At 36.1% G+C, this 18,197-nt stretch overlaps 1 protein-coding gene across 1 annotated transcript in view; it reads right to left on the bottom strand.

Annotated features, from left to right (window-relative positions):
• Positions 1-18,197, bottom strand: part of MET (MET proto-oncogene, receptor tyrosine kinase) — an 86,257-nt gene that overhangs the window by 43,372 nt on the left and 24,688 nt on the right. The gene's annotated exons all lie outside the window — the stretch shown is intronic.

Genomic DNA, 18,197 nt, shown 5'->3' with positions numbered 1-18,197 from the left:
GTCAAACATGTATAAGGAGAGGTTAGAATAAAACAAAGAACTGTTATGAACATTACTTAAGGGGGTCTTACCCTGAATGATATATGTATATAGCAGTGATGTAATACAGCATCAGATTTGACTTTTACACAATCCACCCCAATTAAATCCCAGTTCCAGGCAGTTTATTGTTTATTTGTGACGGTGAGCTAAAATTTCAGTCAGGTTTTGTAAATATATATATATATATCACTTTCTGTCTCTGTCCTGATACCAGAACAAAGATTAGGGGAAGTGATTGTCTCTATAATACAGGAAGGAAAAGACAGCAATAAAGACAAAAAAACAAAATCTTCCATGCTGAAACACTGCATCAGTTGATTGTGTCTTGTGTAGGATGCTAAAAACTATTCTTTAACTAAGCAAGCATCAACACACTAGTGGTGGACAGGTAAGTCTCAAGTTTTTTCCCTACAGACAATAGAGATGTTTTAACTCAATTTGAAATTGGAACACATATATAACCCTAATGGGGCCAGTACACATGCTCATTACACAAAGAGGTTCTGTTTCCTGCATGTTAAGCCTAAAAACAACACTTCTTTTTATTTCATGTCTAACTGATAGAGTCTGTCTCGTTGAAAACAACTTTCCCAATAGACAAAACAGCCAGTGTATCTGCTATCCAAAGACTGTCTTCCTATGTTTTTTGTTTGTCTAATGATTTGGTATAGTAGGCCTTTACATATTAGGTATGAACTTAAGTATGGATACATTTTAACATCCATCTGAACACCCTAGTTTTCACCCTTTATACCAGCGGTAGACAGAAAATTTTGGGGGTCCGCGGCTCTGGCGGTGCACCCCCGAGTGGGCTCAGAAGAAGGACCCCACTGGGGGGATGCACCGGCCAGAGCCGTGGAGTATGTCCCTGTACAAGTTCCAGGCTTAGGAAAGTGGGCGAGCTGTGTCCCTGGACATAACCCGCCCACTCTCCCATCGCAGGCTTAGATATGCGATGGTAGAGTGGGCTCGGCTATGTCACAATGAGGTCACTATGGGGGCAGTTTCTCCCCTTTGATTGACACCATGGCTTCCTGCCCATGTGCGTTCAGGAGCCGGTGATTTTAGAGGTCCACGGAACCAAAAAGGTTGGAGACCACTGCTTTAGAGTAATAAATTCTTATCAAGGAGTTTGGCATGTTAAATGTCTTTAAAAAAATGTTTTCTATGGTAAATGCAGCTGGAAAGCTGGATTACTTTTGTGTCCTGGTAGACAGTGCTGCATAGGGGTACAAGGTGCAAAGCAGGCCTTTTATTTTACACATTGAATAGAACAATGTGCTGTCAATCTAAAGTGCTGTGACTTAAGCTAGATGTGGCTTTTAATTAATAGGGCCAGCATCTAAGCAGCTACAATAGAAGCTGACAACGTGGCAGTGATTTCACGGCAGAAAGAAGAGAGTTGTCATCCCATCAGATGATGCTGGCTTTATCAACAAGTATATACAAAATGTTCCAGACATGACGCAATAAAACAGACAGCCTGGTCTTACTGGTATTGACAGCTTATGCCACAAATAATATAAGTTGTTTGACCTAGTTTATTCTGTTTTATTTAAAACCGTATCTAGGTCTAACTGGTATCATTTTTATTCCTAAGGGAACGGGGAATTTTCTAGATCTGTATATAGAGTTTTAATGAAAAGTCTACTACAAGTCATACGAAAAGCTGTGGATGTGGGTGTCATAAATATTAAAATAAGTATATTTTTGCAATGTGATGATTCATTCTAGCAGCACCTTCTACTTTACCTAATCAAGTACTCTGCAGTTATTTCCGTGTCTAAAAATAAGTTAATGTCTGCACTATTTCCACTGCAAAACAGTTCATTCTATTTTCAGGTGTTTAATATCATTTTGCAGGCACGTCTCATATAATCTCCACTAATGTCCTTATTTGATTCCTCATAGACTCACCACTAATATAGTCTACAAAGCTCATTCAAATTCTAAGGCAGTGTATTGTACTTTAGTCTGCTTCTCTGTGAGCATGTTAACTGCCCAGAAAATTCAATAGGAATCTATTAATTGGTAATGTGGTTAATATTGATGATTTCTTTCATTTCAGAAAGATGATACACAAGGAACGTAGACATTCCCATGAGGATGAACATCAATATAAAAAAGTCTGCAATTTATATTTTACCTTGCCATTTTCTTTGTCAGTGTTATATAATCCTTTTGTATTTGTGCTTTAGTTTAGTGGTCAGTCTAATGTTTCCTAAAGGACTGTTTTATTTCTAGCTTCAATGTGGAAATTCCTGAAACTGGTAATAAGTGATAAGATGCGGAGATCACTCTTCTAAGTGATCAGCAACCAACAGCTTTTTAGTAACTGATGCATTACAGTCTGCTCCTGTTAGGGCCACCATACGCTAGTTGACATTTTTCATAGATGTGCAGATCAATAAAAACCTAAATCTAGCAAAAATTTGTTGAAAATTAGGCTACTTTTGATCATATTTGACCTGTTGATCAAACATTATTCGGTGCAGGAGTGGTAGGGTGTAGGGGAGAAGGGATGGTGATCGACATTTACATACCATATAACTTTTAAACTTTATTTTTTATTTTTTTTCTACAGTGCAGGCTTATACAGTAGGGGTGACCCTGTCAATCAGAAATCAGTAGTAGCCACCCCCATTGCATTGGGGAGCACTTATATTGGATGCTGGTTGTCAAGTAGTGCAGAAGTGCCCCCTTTGGCACTTAGTCACAAAAAACACTAAATCACAGCTAACTGAAAATATGCTATTATGGTCCTTTTGTGTCAGACAGAAAAAAATATCATGTAATTTTAACAAATGTTTAGGAAATGAGACCAGCCTTCTAATATCCACATCAACTCTACTGGTAAGTTTCAGGAATAAATCTGATAAATAAAATAACTTTGATTTGAATTACAAAATTACCGTCTTATGTTTTACTACCATTGTACCTTTTGTCAGTGCACATAAAGTATAACATTATTACTGCAGAAATAAATGGGAGGTATTTAAATGCAGAATGCGTATCAAAAATTGCAAATGTGCAAACAGTATGACAGATAAGTCTAGACTGATGAAAACTGTGCTAAATCATCAAAGCTGGAACAAAGCAAAGCTTGCTGGTTAGATGATTCCTTTACAAAAGTACAATTGGACCTTATTAGGGTGGCTAATTGTTGTATGAAATTATCAAAAATCAATTATGTGCTTTTTATGCTTAGTCAGTTGATAGATCTAGCTTTTCTATTGAATGCTGTGTTTGTGTAGATACAAATGTAATTAGCACGATGGAACCAAACACTATTGATTTGAAAATATAATACAGTAATTAGTTCATCCTATAACCATGGAGCTAATTGTAAAATTCATTTATGCTTGGAATGAGTTAATCATTGATACCTTGAAATGTCACTGCCATGAGTCACACATATACTTAATTAAAACAGGATTTAGGCAAATATGAGTAATGGGGGTAACACTTTACAGAGTAGATACAAATCTAATTGTCTTTTTTTTAGACTGATGGTATTATAAAACACTTAAAATCTCCCATACAACATTTGTATGTGTTTTTAACTGTTTAAATAAAAAACACAACAAAAAAGAGCTCATAAATGCCTAAACAGTGGCCACCAATGCCCATAAAAGCCTACCCTTTTCAGCTGGGTATTTATGAGCATTCACTGGTTTTTGTGGGCATTTTCATGGGTTAAAGAGTGTTTTTTTAAAGCTTTATTGGTGTCTGTGTATACTAGCACAGCTTAAATAATTGCAATGTCATATGTGGCCATTTAAGTGTAGAATTTAACATTGGTCCTGGCCGGTAAGTATAGCTTCCAAACATGTATGGATCAGTGAATGAGGCAAGTAAAGTGCATCACTTATGGGCAACATTTACAATTTGTTTTCTTTTTAGTATAGACACTTGGTAAAGATTCATTAGATGGATTTTAAGATTCTTAACAATTGACCAAACTGTAGTCCTCCTTTCTTGACTTCCCTCTTTCCTATTTTATTTCCTTTTGTCACACTTACCTAAATACATATTCCCACCAGTACTAGACAAGTGCTTTAACAGGATCAAAGAATTACTATTGACCTCTATACCAAAACACCAACCTTAGGGTGCAACTGACCTCCTGCCCCCACCTCTATTAAACAGAATGGCACTATGTGTATAGCACTTGTTCATTTATCTGTCACTGGAAAAATCATTTCTAGCGACAACCCTTGACTTTTGATGTCTGTATATTGTTCCAGTATGTAATAGTGCTGACACATCTGCTATTTGATGATATCAGATGTTTAAATAGACCCATGATGTCCCCCCTGTGTCTTGCAGATGGAGTTGGGACACAGAATCTTGATTTCCTTTGTTCCTGGCACCTATTATTGCACTTAGAATGAACCTTTATTAACATTTAGGGTTTATTCACAGCTAAAATCAGATCAGTAGACATGAACGTGATGGTCATTGCTGTCACTGCTATTATCTTTTTGCTTGGCATCCTGAAGATAAGGGCCAAACAATCCAGCATTATTGTGGGACTGGCACTGAAGGTCAGCCATTGTGTTGGTGCGGGTCTCTATTTTGTAACTTGGTAGTGATGAATCACATTTACAGTTTATAGGAAGGGCACAGGTTAAAACAAACCCACAGCTGCTGATTCAGCTAAATGCTGTATTTAATTAGATAAAGAGTCTGCAACATTTATCTTACTAAAATCAAAATGGATAACATTACGATTTCAATGCCCTTAGTTTACTGTATACCAGCTCTAAGGGGCAGCAATGGTGTGTACGAACTGCTCTTAGGATTTAAAGGGTCAAATTAATGTAGGGCCAGTAGCTAATCTGATCGGAAGAGGGGACATCAAATTCCCATTTAGCTCTGGCACCAAGCTGCCAGATGTAACAACTTTAAATAATTGATGCAAGACTTAAGCTACGCACACACTTCCAATTATTATCGTCGGAAAACGAACGACGAACGATCCTGCACGATATATATGAACGATCGTATAGCACCGATCCTGCACATAGAGGAAAGACCATTGGTTTGCTGTAGGTGACCACTGGCATAAACTGTTAACATATCATTTAAACGTCAAGCAAACCTTTCCTTCTGCTAATGTATAAAGAAAATTCTGCTTGGGCCAATGGACAGTTATTGTCTCACTTAAAGTTGCTATCTTGTCTCTTAGAAAAGGTTAAGTAAGGTTGCAAGCATCAGCCTACACTTCGGGCACCTCAGTCCTATTGTGTGACAGCCTTATGTTTCTGCTCATTGAGTATATCAGTGACTAGGAGGAGCAGTTACGTTTGAAGATGCTGACTTTTGACAAAACTAAAAATTTGCATTCCAATAACAATGCAGCGAAGCATTTTAGTCTGCCTAGACTGCATTTTGTAGACAGAAGGAGTACATATGAAATAGCTGATAGAACAGATTACTAAAGCTAATGTTTAAGTTGCTTATATTATGACTTCCCTGGTTCCTACTTATTCCTATTATCAATATGCTAATTACATTTTGAATTAAATCCTTTTGTTTTCATCATCAATAGATCTTGGCACTTTTCTAAGCAATGCAGCCAGATTATGGCTGGTGGGAAGGTTTGGGGAATAGTGTACATACCTTCCTTAGAACACAAAACTGTGGTAATGCCCAACATGGGCCATCCACAAGCTAGGAACTGATCCAGGTTCTATTGAGCTTTGTAGGTTTGTGCACTGAAAACAGAGTAAGTTGGGGAGAAAACACGATACAACGGTACAAGATGGAACGTAAGTCTGAAATATTTATTAACGTTACAGTTCATTTATATACAATAAAAGTGACTTTGACAAACTGCAAATTATAAAAATACCTGAAAATATTTACATATCCTTTTTAAACATGAAAACCAACCCATGAGCAGGACTGTATTTGGTCCCTGTTTCTGGTCAGTATCTGAAGTATCACAGGAATAACTTATGTGCAGTCAACAGTGCATAAAAGAATACACAGGCGAAATCTGCTATTGGTCTGGTATTTTCTTTTGCTTAACCCCCCCTCCCCTTTCTGGACCACCAACGGGAACATAAAAGAATACGTAGGGAGGTGAGGGGAAGGGCTGAGTATTTTGGTCAGCTCAAGAGAATAAATAGATAATCCCAGAAGAAGAGAGGGCCATGGCATGAAAGGAGGAAGAGGGCTAGCCTAGGAAATTCAATACTCCCGAGTGAAGTTCAGAGGCACATTGCAAGTAAATAAATTTGAATGAAAAATATTTATATTTAATAATAACACTGAAACTGGCTATATTCACCTTTTTCACCCAACCTTTGCATGAGTTACCGTATGTTGCATTAATTTCTGATCTCTTTAATGTGATCCTATTTACCTGCGGTAAGGAAGACAATAAACAGTTACGGTACCAAGGAAGTGGGAAGCTTAAACCCTGCACTGCACACAGTTCATGGATGCTGCCTGAGCAACCTATAAACAGGTCAATTGAAATGAGGGAGCAATCGTGTGCAAACAATGAGTATAAAAATGCGGCATTCCTATAGTCATTTTCTGTCCATGGGTCAGTGAATGGGCAAATTCAATTTAAAAAGGCAATAGCAGAGAACCATGGTTTACCTTCTACTGAGTTTTGACTATTAAAGGTAGAGAGTAGAAGAAATATGTCTTTTTTTGGCAACAATAAAGTAGTTTACTCAAAAGTTTACACAAAGCATTTTTTAGGCTAGACAAAGCCCAACTAATCTATGTACAAACATATCACAGTACAGAAGTAGACCCCCGGGTTACATATGAGATATGGACTGTAGGTTTGTACTTAGGTTGAATTTGTATGTAAGTCGGAACAGTTACATTATTTTATTGGATGCAATTAGGACAGAGGTTTGCCTTAACATATTATTAGGCAGCATGGTGTCAGTTACTGTCAAAGAAATCAAAGAAAAACCAGGTAAGCCCCATTCGTATCTAGGAGATATCCGTATGTCAGATGTCCTTAACCTGGGGACTACCTGTATCTGATATATTAGATATATAGCCATACCAATCTTAACATTCAGATTGGATGATAATATGACTCATATTACGGTCTCCCGCGTTTCGCCATTTGGCTTTTTTAGGGATTCACATTTGGTTAACCAGTATAAGTCTCTGTAAATGGCCTGAAGAAGCCAAAGGGCAAAACGCAATGAAAAAGAGACCATAATATGAGTCATAATATCATCCAATTTGAATCTTAACATTGGTATGGCTATATATCTAATATTTCAGATATTGTCATCTGTTTGTACATAGATTAGTTGGGATTTAGGTCTAGCCTAGAACGCTTAGGTGAATGTTTTGAGTAAACTACAAAAAAAGCAGTCTTCTTTACTTTCTACCGTATTAGTCATTACACACAGGCCTGGCAACAAACTACCTGGTAATACATGATTTCCTGCTGTCCCCTCACCCATTTTATTCTTTCTACTGAGTTTTGATTACCACAATGATGTATAGTGTATCAATTTGTATGTCAGTCTAAGGAAAAATAGGTTGTGTTAAACTGAAGTGTTGCTTACTTTGCCTTACTCGAAGTAGTGCAGTCATATACTCTGCATCACATCAAGTTACAGGTTTTAGGTAATTGATTGTCGGATTTAATATGGAACCCACAATGAATTACAGGGTAATTTTGAGCAGGTTAAAATAATAGATGCTGAATCAGCCACTAATCTAATAAAAGTCTGCAACATTTATCTTACTTAAAGCAGAATAGATCACATTACGATTCTAGCGCTCTGACAGGACTGTCTATCTCATAGATTACTCCCTTCTTTTAGGACATTTGGTTTCCTTTTGTATTAATCTGTATTGTTCAGTGGTGTCTTAATCACAAAGTGCTGCACATTTGTGGAATTTCTGAAAATAATTGTAACTTCCTTGTATTAGTGAACATGGATCCAGTTTTATTCTTGATCAATGTAAGAAAATACCAGTTGCTGCTGCAATAATATAGGGTTATCATTTTATTCTTTACTATTAAACCGATGGTAAATTTTCTGATATTGAATATAGACCATTCAGACTTGCATCAGATGTCTGCTGTGATAAGTAAAATGGGCTGATCCACAGTCACGAAATGTTCAAGTGATTTGGATAATTACTACAAGTGAAATTATTCGCGTATGAACAAGTCACAGGGCCTCATAGATATGTTTTTCAATCCAATCACTTGCAGAGCCTGCAGTGGATCTCCCCTACCCTTAATACCTTACTGAGCTCTAATTTACCTATTTAGCAGGGACTATATTTGTCTGGGGAGTGGGTCAGTACCCTGAAATTTCAATTTACGGGTAAGATGTCCAATGGATCCCCATTCCCATTTCACTCAAATCTGATTTAAGAAAGATCATTATTTTTGCAATAATATTGCAGAATTAAATTTGTTTAACACTAACTTAGAAAAACAGAATCAAGACTTTTTGCTGAGTTTATTTTTTTTTCCCAATAAAACTGTTTTTCATTTAATATTTTATTCTAGCATAGACTTTCACTGAATGATAATGGCTTCCACTTTAAACAAGATCTATTTGCATTTTATTACAAAGGTTTTCTCCTACTGAACTTCCAGTTTTATCAGGTCTGACAATCCTTTGATGAGTAACATGCTTCTTGTGTCCACGGTTGTATGATTTTGCACTTCTTACAGTCTAAAATAAAACTTTATTAACTGAGTGTCAAATACTATTTGCAACCTTTTATTTATCACATTGCTTTGTAGTTAAAGGTCATCACATTCTTTTTATCCCCCCCCTCCCCCCCCCATTGAAATAGTTTTCTTTCTACAAAGATATTCAAGTGCTTTTGAATTCTTCTCATACCTTTATTTTCACAAAGTTTTATATTACTGTTGTCAGATCACTTTGATTGGTTTGAATGCTTTTTGTTATGCAGCTGTGTTATTACTTTTAATTTAGTCAAAATTACTAGCCCAAATGATGTGTGGGACTGAGCTGATAAGGTCCCTATGGAGCCATTTGTCTTAGTTTAGTTTATTTTATCTTATTGGACAAGCTGGAGCATGATGAATAGATATTGCCTATTGTGGTTTTCTTTGATGGAACATTGCAATTGTATCCTTCCATTAAACTGCATAATGATACCAGCTCTAAGCGTAAATCATATTTTCATGAAAATATAAATAATGCTATCTTTCACAAATATTTGTTCGCATTTGCAGGATACCAAACAATAGCTATTTTCATTTACCTAGCACCACATGAATTATACTCTACTGCAGCCAAAAGGATCTGATAATCTAATAAATGAAAAAATCTCTAATATTCCTGTGTTAACATGTCTCCTAGCTTTTCTTTAACCTATGCCCTCAGTCCATGATCCCCAGGGACAAGAGTTATTTTTCCTCTTCTGCTTATACTCTTTATCACGTAGTATGCCACTTATAAGACTTTTATCTATTATCTGATATCCCTAATTTGATTCCTAAATAAAATCTTCCTTTGTTGACCAGCAGATGTGAAATATCAAGAGAGAGAAAGAGAGAGAGAGATCTGTTTTTAAATACTACAATTAGGAATATTTAATATAAAATATTGCTATATTTTAGATAATATATAACATATTTAAAAAAACCCTGTTACTAGACTATCATTTTAAAAGAATTTTCCCATGATATTATTTACAGGTAGTTCCTTGTTAAGGACATCCGACATACGGACACCTCCTAGGTACGGACACCTCCTAGATAAAAACTGGCTTCCCTGCTCACTCCTGTGCAGAATGGAGGCTTGAAGGGGGGGAGTGGGCAAGTTGTATGACTTGAAGAAGAAATCTTTTGCTAAACACAGTTGAGGTTGTGGGTGATCTTAGGGGAGTGAGCTCTTTCTGCGTCCTTTTGTAACTCTTTAATGACCAAGACAAACTCCAGAAGTTAATGGATGTCCAGGCTCCATAAAGTTTTTTTCTTTTTTTTTTTAACCCCGGGACTACCTGTACCTCATATTACATAAACCTCTTATAATATACTTCTTATATTGTATGCCCTCCTGGGCAGGGTCCTCTCCTCATCCCATGTCATTGTTTGTACCTGTGTGTCATTCACAACCCCTATTTAGTTAGCAGCACTGCTAAATATGTTGGTGCTAAATAAATACAGTTTATTATAATTAATAATAATATTATGTATTTTACTCATGTTTTCTCTATTGCTATCAAGAAGTTGTTTTCAGAAAAAGTAAGGAGGAATCTTCCAACGTACAGTAAATACTTGATCCAAAGACGACTGTCTAAGAGGGGAATTGCCCTCACTTTGGAGGGATTTCCTTTAACTTTCTGTTGTAACAGTGGGGCAGCAATTCAAATCAACCCCAATAAATCCTTATACAGTGTCTTACATATGGTTTTATATTTGTCATTCCTGTGCATCCCTTGTCTTGGATACTTGAACTGTATGTTTTACCAGTCTGTATGCTGGGAAAGGTTTATATGCCAAAATAAAGCATTAAAAAATAGTCATTATGATTTTCAGATCATTTTGATCAAATTATTATTTTTTTTTAAATGGATCTGGTGCATAGTATAGTTTATGTAAATTTGTAAAGGCATTTGTTTTGGCCTTTTATGGACTTTTTCTCTTATTTTACCACTTTTCTGACACATTGGTTGGTTCAAAACTCCTTAATAAACTCATACAAAAGGTACATAGGTGTTTTTTTTTGTGTTTTAGGACTCTTTTTGGCTGAAACTTTTTTTTTAACAGAAGATGTCTATCCTGGTTTAGGCTTTTATTGCTGTTTATTGCTCTGTTGGAGAAATTTTCCCTCATGTCCTGTTCTGGTGATGAGTTTAGAGGGACAGGACATGATGGTAGACCACAACAGAAAAACAAACACTTGTTCCTGTCTTGTATCTATTTGTCTATCTATTCAAATGTCATCCAAAAGTGATTAAAAGTGTGTTAAGCTGCGTATACATGTGCAATAATTGTCGTTGGAAACGACCATTCGTCCTATAATCATTAACAAAAAAAGTGCACAACGGCGTCGATGAACGAGGACTGGCGCTGGAAACAAATGACCGCCACTGGCGGATCTGATTGGGTGACGATTGTTCGCAATCTATTGTGTGTTTGGTCGTTCAGTGATCGTGGATGGTTCTGCAGTACACTTTACCCTTTACATGTCACTTCCCGCATTGTTCAAACAATGGTATCGTATCATGTGTACATTATTGGTGGATTATATTTCAACGATCGTATTGTTACAGCATGTACAGAATTGTGCACAATACTATTGTTCAAAATAATCGTCGATAATCGTTAGTAGTTCGATTTCTAACGACAATTATTGCACGTGTGTACCTAGCTTTAGACAGCAATTAAACCCAGCAGAAATTCTCACTATTCCCTGCTCTCCTAAAAAAAAATGTTTTGGCTGCAGCTGGGAGTAAATTATACATTTCAGTAAGGAAAGGGTAAAGTTAAATAATTTCCTGCTTGTTGCCCTTTGACTAGCTTGCTAGTAGAAAACATAAAATGTCATAGAACAGCTGTTTCAAGGTTCTTAGCTTTTCCAGCTGCAATCACTTCAACAGTGAGGTGACAATGTGCTTAACAAATCCTCCACTGGTACATCAGCATGTGTCTTTCAACGTGCAAACAGCATATTTGGGCACTCTAATATGACAAGTATTTCACTATTAACTTGTCACTACTAGGGTGATATTGTGTTTATGAACATAACAAGAGTTTGACATATGTCACCACCCTGAACATTTTATCTCTTATTATAAAGTTTATATATATATATATATATATATATATATATATAAATATTAATTATTATTATTATTATTAATAATAATAATAATAATAATAATAAACAGGATTCATATAGCGCCAACATATTACGCAGCGCTGTACATGAAATAGTATATAAATATATATATATATATATATATATATATATATATATAATCTATTATTATTGAACAGTATTTATATAGCACCAACATACCGTATTACTCAATGCTGCTGTACAAATGACAGATACAAATAATTATAAAATTATTTGGGTATATATACATATATATACTTTATTAAAGCTCTGCAAGGCTGGAGAGGATACACTTTCATTATTGAAGCTGTGTGATCCAGCAAACCTGGAATTAATTTCTTTAATGTCATTTGCTAGCAAATGTTTTGGATCCTGTGTCAGATCTAATCCAGGTTTGCTAGATCACCAAGCTTCACAAATGAAAGTGTATCTTCTCTAGCCTTGGAAAGCTTTAATAAATCAGGCCCAATGAGTCTTTTATACTCAATATATTAGTGTTTAGAATGAATACACTAAGTTTTTATTTAATTGTTGCGAAAGAGGTAATATTATTACTTATAATATGGCTGAACTAATAAAATAATGCACTAAGCTTGTCTTATTTTAGGTTTAGTTAGAAATGAAAATAAATGCTCCACTAATAAAATTTTTCAAGTAAAAGTGAACAAAGCATATCTTAATCAGTATTTAAAAATAAAAATGAGCTGTTTCACCTGACCATATTCTGTTTATCTTTGGTTCTTGTCTTTGGCTCTTGTTATTGTTCTTTTAATGTTTGTTAATGATATTGTTTTGTTTTAAAATCTCAATAAAAATATTGAAATACAAAAATAAAAATGGAACCATGTTTTCCAAACAGGCTTATATGCTGTCCTAAAAATAAACTGCACTCACTTTGAAAATTTTTAGCTGATAATTTTATGAAAATGTTTAGCTCCCGAGCCATTTTTTCCTGTGGCATTTCAAGGCTTATTTTTATTATTAAAGTTGAGTTTAAATAGAAATTTTTTAAACAAGTTTTTTATATATATAAGTATACATTGTTGCGCTATAATTTAAAATTTTTTTATTTTAGTATCCTGATTTTGGAAAGATGCCATCTGTTTGCGTAATATGTTTTTTGGGTGACATCCAAAAAACATTATGTGCATTTATCGAATTGTCAACAGGGCATTTATAGAAGAAGCAAAGCCTTTTTCTTCCTATGCTGTAGGCATAACCGCCACCACCCCTACCTAATTCCTATGTTTGTTTGAAAACAATTCTAAACTAGAAGACTTTTTTACTTACCTAATTGTGTGGCCATGTGATGTTTCAGGTCCAAATGTTCTATCTTCTTTAAAGTAAAGCAGGAGAGATGGTGTGGATCCTGTGGATACTTTCTATTATATGTCCAGCAATCCTCTAAAAGTATACCCAGCACAAATAGGCTGCCTATCTGACTCCATTGGGAAGTGTATCATCTCCAGAATGGATTACAGCCAATGGATTTTGATGTTTTTAAATAAGTGAGATTATCATTTGAACCTTGACACCAATGTCACAATTCCTGAAAAAGCAGATTCTGTCAAACAAGAGCAAAAATTGAGACTGAATATGTCTATTGACTGCTTACATTATGAATATGAAAGATATATCTCTGTTTTTAATGTTAAATAAAATGTATTTTATGAATATTTATAATGTGCATTGACTGGAAAGCCAAAAAGTGTATGAGGGTTTTAAGAAGAAATTGTGTAGAACAGTGGTCTTCAACGTTTTGAAAATCGCGGACCACTAAACGCACAGACTCCGGAATGTGCATGCAAAGGAAGCGGTGTGTCACTCAAAGGGGAAGAAAGCTTTCCCCCATAGTGACGCCATGACGCCAGAACCTGCCCACTGAGCCTGCAATGAGTCTGCAATGTCTGCCAGTGTGCCTCCCACAAGTGACCGCGCTGGCGGGTGCACCGGCCAAAGCTGTGGCCCACCTGTCAGACGGACCGGGGGGGGGGGGTTGGGGAACTCTGGTGTAGAAAAGTCCATTAAAAAAGTCAATTTTTATTGGGAATGCTGGGAAATGTGTCTTGAACATAATGGCTGGATAATACCCTTTTTAGGTTCCATAAATCTGTAAATGCTTGACTTGTAAAAACTTGCCCAAGCTATCACTACATAAATTTAACCAAAACATGACATAATACATTTACTACTGGGTCAAGTGGCTAAATTTGTCTGGATTAGGATGTTGGACAGGAGTTTTTGCTTTAGAAAGTAAAGTAAAACATTAGTCACATTCACTAGATGAGGGACTTCAGGTCCTCAACAATATCTTGGAAACATTTGGATTGATTGAATTCTGCAATGAAATAGGCTTCATATGTCTAGGCTTAGTAAAAGTGATCCCTTTTCAATGGCTAACCAAAGGGCTTTAAAGTGATTTAAGATTAAAGCTTTGAAGACTACTTATGTCTATGTGCCTAAGAATTACATTTTTAGGTTTACGTGATGAAGTATATTGAATCATAATATCCTTAAAGCAAGAGGGTTTGACCATATTTTGATTTACTCATTTTAGTCAGCTTTCCAACACATGGAACATATTTGCTTTCCCTGATGTAATTTCAGTGCTGTATGTTCTGGGACATAACCTTAGTGTGACCTTGTATATCTGTGATCATTTTAACCATAACCTGGTCTACATACCATGGCCAATAAAGACAAGTAAGAATATTAGCAATGGCATTTATGATGTAATGACAAATCCTATGGGAGCTGAGTTATGGGGGTTATTTATTGCTAAATTATTATTTCCTATCACATGCTTCTTAGATTGTGTTTAGCAATGGTAATGTTTTTCATTTCTCAATAAGGTAACTGCTGTAAGTATTGGAAAAAGTTGGAAAAAAATATCTACAAATATCTATGTTCTAATAAATATATATTAGAGGACAAATGCAAACTATTAAAACTCCCCATCCCCCTTTACAATCCTCCACTTGCCATCACCTGCACATCAGACAACTATATAATCTCCAGTGTTTTCCCAGCTCCTTTTAGCTGGGCGTACCACCCGCTGTTTTTGGGTGGTTACTGAAAGTTGGGTCACAATACAAAGGCTGCCACCCACCTACAATTTCTTCCCACCCAGCAAAATTCTAGGTTGAACACTGATGTCATTTTGCTGGTATCTGCTGGTAGTACAGCACAGTCAGGCAAACAAAGCCTCCATCATGTCTGTAAAGCAGAATAGTAGGGCCGTATAAGCTGGGGTCATCCGTCTAGAGCATCCATTCTCATTCAGGGTTCTGTGGAACGCTAGGATTCTTCCAGAAATTGCTAGGAGTTTCTAGAGATGTGGCTAATTGACATTTAATAATACCAGCATACCTCTAAAACGAATGTCACTTGAAAGAGCCAGTGACATGACACCAATGATTTTTTTAGCTGTTTGTAAGGGGGTATTCCTCCTGCTTTCCACCAATGTAAGGTCCATTGTTCCCATTAAGCCCCATAAATTGGTTTTGGTAGGGGTTTTCCTAAATATCTGTAAAAAGCTCATAAAAGGCTGTTTTAGGAATGTAGGACCTTGGGTCCATCTAACCTGCTCTTTGGAGGTATTGGTGTCCTTTTAGAGCAGGGGTGTCAAACTCAAATACACAGTGGGCCAAAATTAAAAACTTACACAAAGCACCGCTACTACAATTCCCTATGTCAAGAAAACAGTTCAATGCAGAGCTTAATGTTATAAGTGGCTGGAACTCTCTCTTCACTAAAATAACACCACTAATACAATTCCTTGCGTCTCTAAAACAGTCCAATGTGGGGCCACGCATAGGCAGAGAGGCTGCTGGTCTACAGACTCGAGTGATGCCGGGAATTGTAGAAGCAGAGTCAGCTGCAATTCATATTTAGGATTCCTTTGGTGGCCAAAAAAAAGGACGTTGCAGGCCAGAGTTTGACACCCCTGTTTTAGAGGTCTCCAGTTGTATTTTCAGGAGATTTGCCTTGGCATGGTCCAGATTTGAGAAAATTTAGGCAATACACAGCTGTTGTCTAGTGTCATTATCATCAAACATTAGCATGTACTATTATCTATTTTCCTTAGTGTCTTACTGATTCAGACCACTGTTCTCGCTGATGAACTGTCAGGGCTTGAAAGGTTTCTAAGTAAAAACTGGTAAATCGTGGTTATGTTAAGGATGTGCAGACATCGCTTTCCTTGTACTGCAGTGCTTCACAACCAACCATGTAAACAAGTCTTTACAGTTTGCGTTTACTCACATTTAGAAAGTTTAATCTGATCTGTATACATTAGCTCAAACTTGTATATATTTAACGAGTCTTTAAAAAAACATTTTGCACATTAGAAATATATATTAGTATGCTTGCATGTTGACATCTCTTCTTTGAAACTACATTTCAGTTAATTATTTATCATTACAATCATCATTCACGGTACTATGGTTCATACGAACATATTTTTGACTTCTAGAAATAAAATATGTTCTCCTGGAAAGTCTGTTTTCAAGTGAAAAAACACCTGTTGAATAAATGATTGATATTACCAGCACACATCAAATGACTGGTAAATCCTAAAAATCAAAATATATTTCTGTAGAGCTGTGGAACAATATGACAAGAGGAAGATATAGTAAAGTAGAACATTCCTGATGTTACATGGATTGTCATTGACTTGATAAATTTTCTCCCTGATAATCCAAACCTGTTGTAACCCTTGGTTCCAATGATGAAAGGTAAAAGGCTTCATCTCAAGAATTGTTGCACAGCATAATAGTTTGGGAAGCTCCTTCATAATGTATCACCAAGCTGCTTGCTAATGCTTTCTATGGGATTTTATTATAAAATAATTTACATAGCTATTTGTCCAGCAAAACATTGGTTCTGTGTAATTTAACCAGCCTTTACTCTTTATGTTTAGGAGTCAATTGCTCAGTAGGTCTGATTGTATTAATCTGGCTGTTTGTTAAAATGGGAAAATTTAAGAACATTGGAACAAGCAAGATTAACCAACAAATGTTACATCTGCACAGAGGAAGACAACTTCATATCAGAAAATGAAGCATATTTCACAGTATTTGAGACTTTTGCATGAATGATTCTTGAAGCAATCATTTTTTTATAGTTAGTCTACTAGGTATACTGTAAGTATGTTCATATGTCATGAACAATTCTGTTTTTCGATAATAATATAACGTTATTATATGTTACAGGTTGACAATCAAAAATCTGGCAACCTCTGGAGCTAAAGTGTGCCGGATTTTCGAAAATTCCAGATTTTTTTTTTTTATACTTACCTCCACACACAGGCAGCCTTCCTCTCGCAGCACCGCAGACATCTGGCACAGTTCCAGGGAGCAGGGACGTCTCAACATGTATTTAGTTTAGCAAGCAGACCTAACAGCTGTTTCTGCAGAACAGTGCCATGAAAACATTAGTGGCAAAACAGTGTACTGCAGTCCCTGTATTGAAAATGCGATCCAAAATTCATGCTGGAAAACTGAAAGAACCAGATTATCAATGGCTGAATTTTCGATTGTCAACCTGTATATTGTATTTAAGTGAGATACCCCAACCAAGTAAAAATTTAAAATCATGACTGCCGATTAGAAAAAAAGAAATTAGGTAGAAACCTAATGCTGGAGATACACTAGCAGATTAGGCTGTCTGGGCAAACTAAAGGTGGCTTTACACATTTTTAATTGCTTTAGACACATATAGTAATATTCCATGTGTTGCAATCATCTGTAACTTATAAATAATGATCAGTTATGAATGCAAACAATGGATTAGAGATGATTGTCTAGCTGACCTGTCTTACATATGGTTTTCTCCCAAGATCTCTCATAACTGATGAAAGGGTTTCTAGTTTGAGATTTTTTAATAAATTTAATCAGTTTAATCACAACTAATCAATTTATAATTATAAATATACCAATATGTATGGTCCTCATTTAGGATATGCCTAAATGGCATCCCAAGATGGTGATAGGAGGAAAAATTCCAGGGGAAGAAGTGTGGCTATTCTTTGCACCATGACATTTCACACATATATAACATGAACTTTAGTCTGAACAAAATCAATAAAAGTATACAAAAAAAAAAAAGGATGTTAGCAGCATGAACTAGATTGGACTCTCTGGAATACCCCATTAATTAAATGTACTCCTGATGAGAGACACTGCCCCTGATTCATCAAGCAGAATCGGATTATCGGTCGCGCATTCGTATTCGCGATCCGAAATCGTACGCGATCGCGCTATTCAGCAACTGAAAAAGATCGCGGCCGGAGCCGCGCATCTCCGGCAGCTTTACACTGGCGAG

The sequence above is a fragment of the Pyxicephalus adspersus genome, chromosome 2 (genome assembly GCF_032062135.1).
Source record: "Pyxicephalus adspersus chromosome 2, UCB_Pads_2.0, whole genome shotgun sequence".
NCBI classification, from domain to species: Eukaryota; Metazoa; Chordata; class Amphibia; order Anura; family Pyxicephalidae; genus Pyxicephalus; species Pyxicephalus adspersus.
This window is presented reverse-complemented; position numbering and strand designations above follow the sequence as displayed.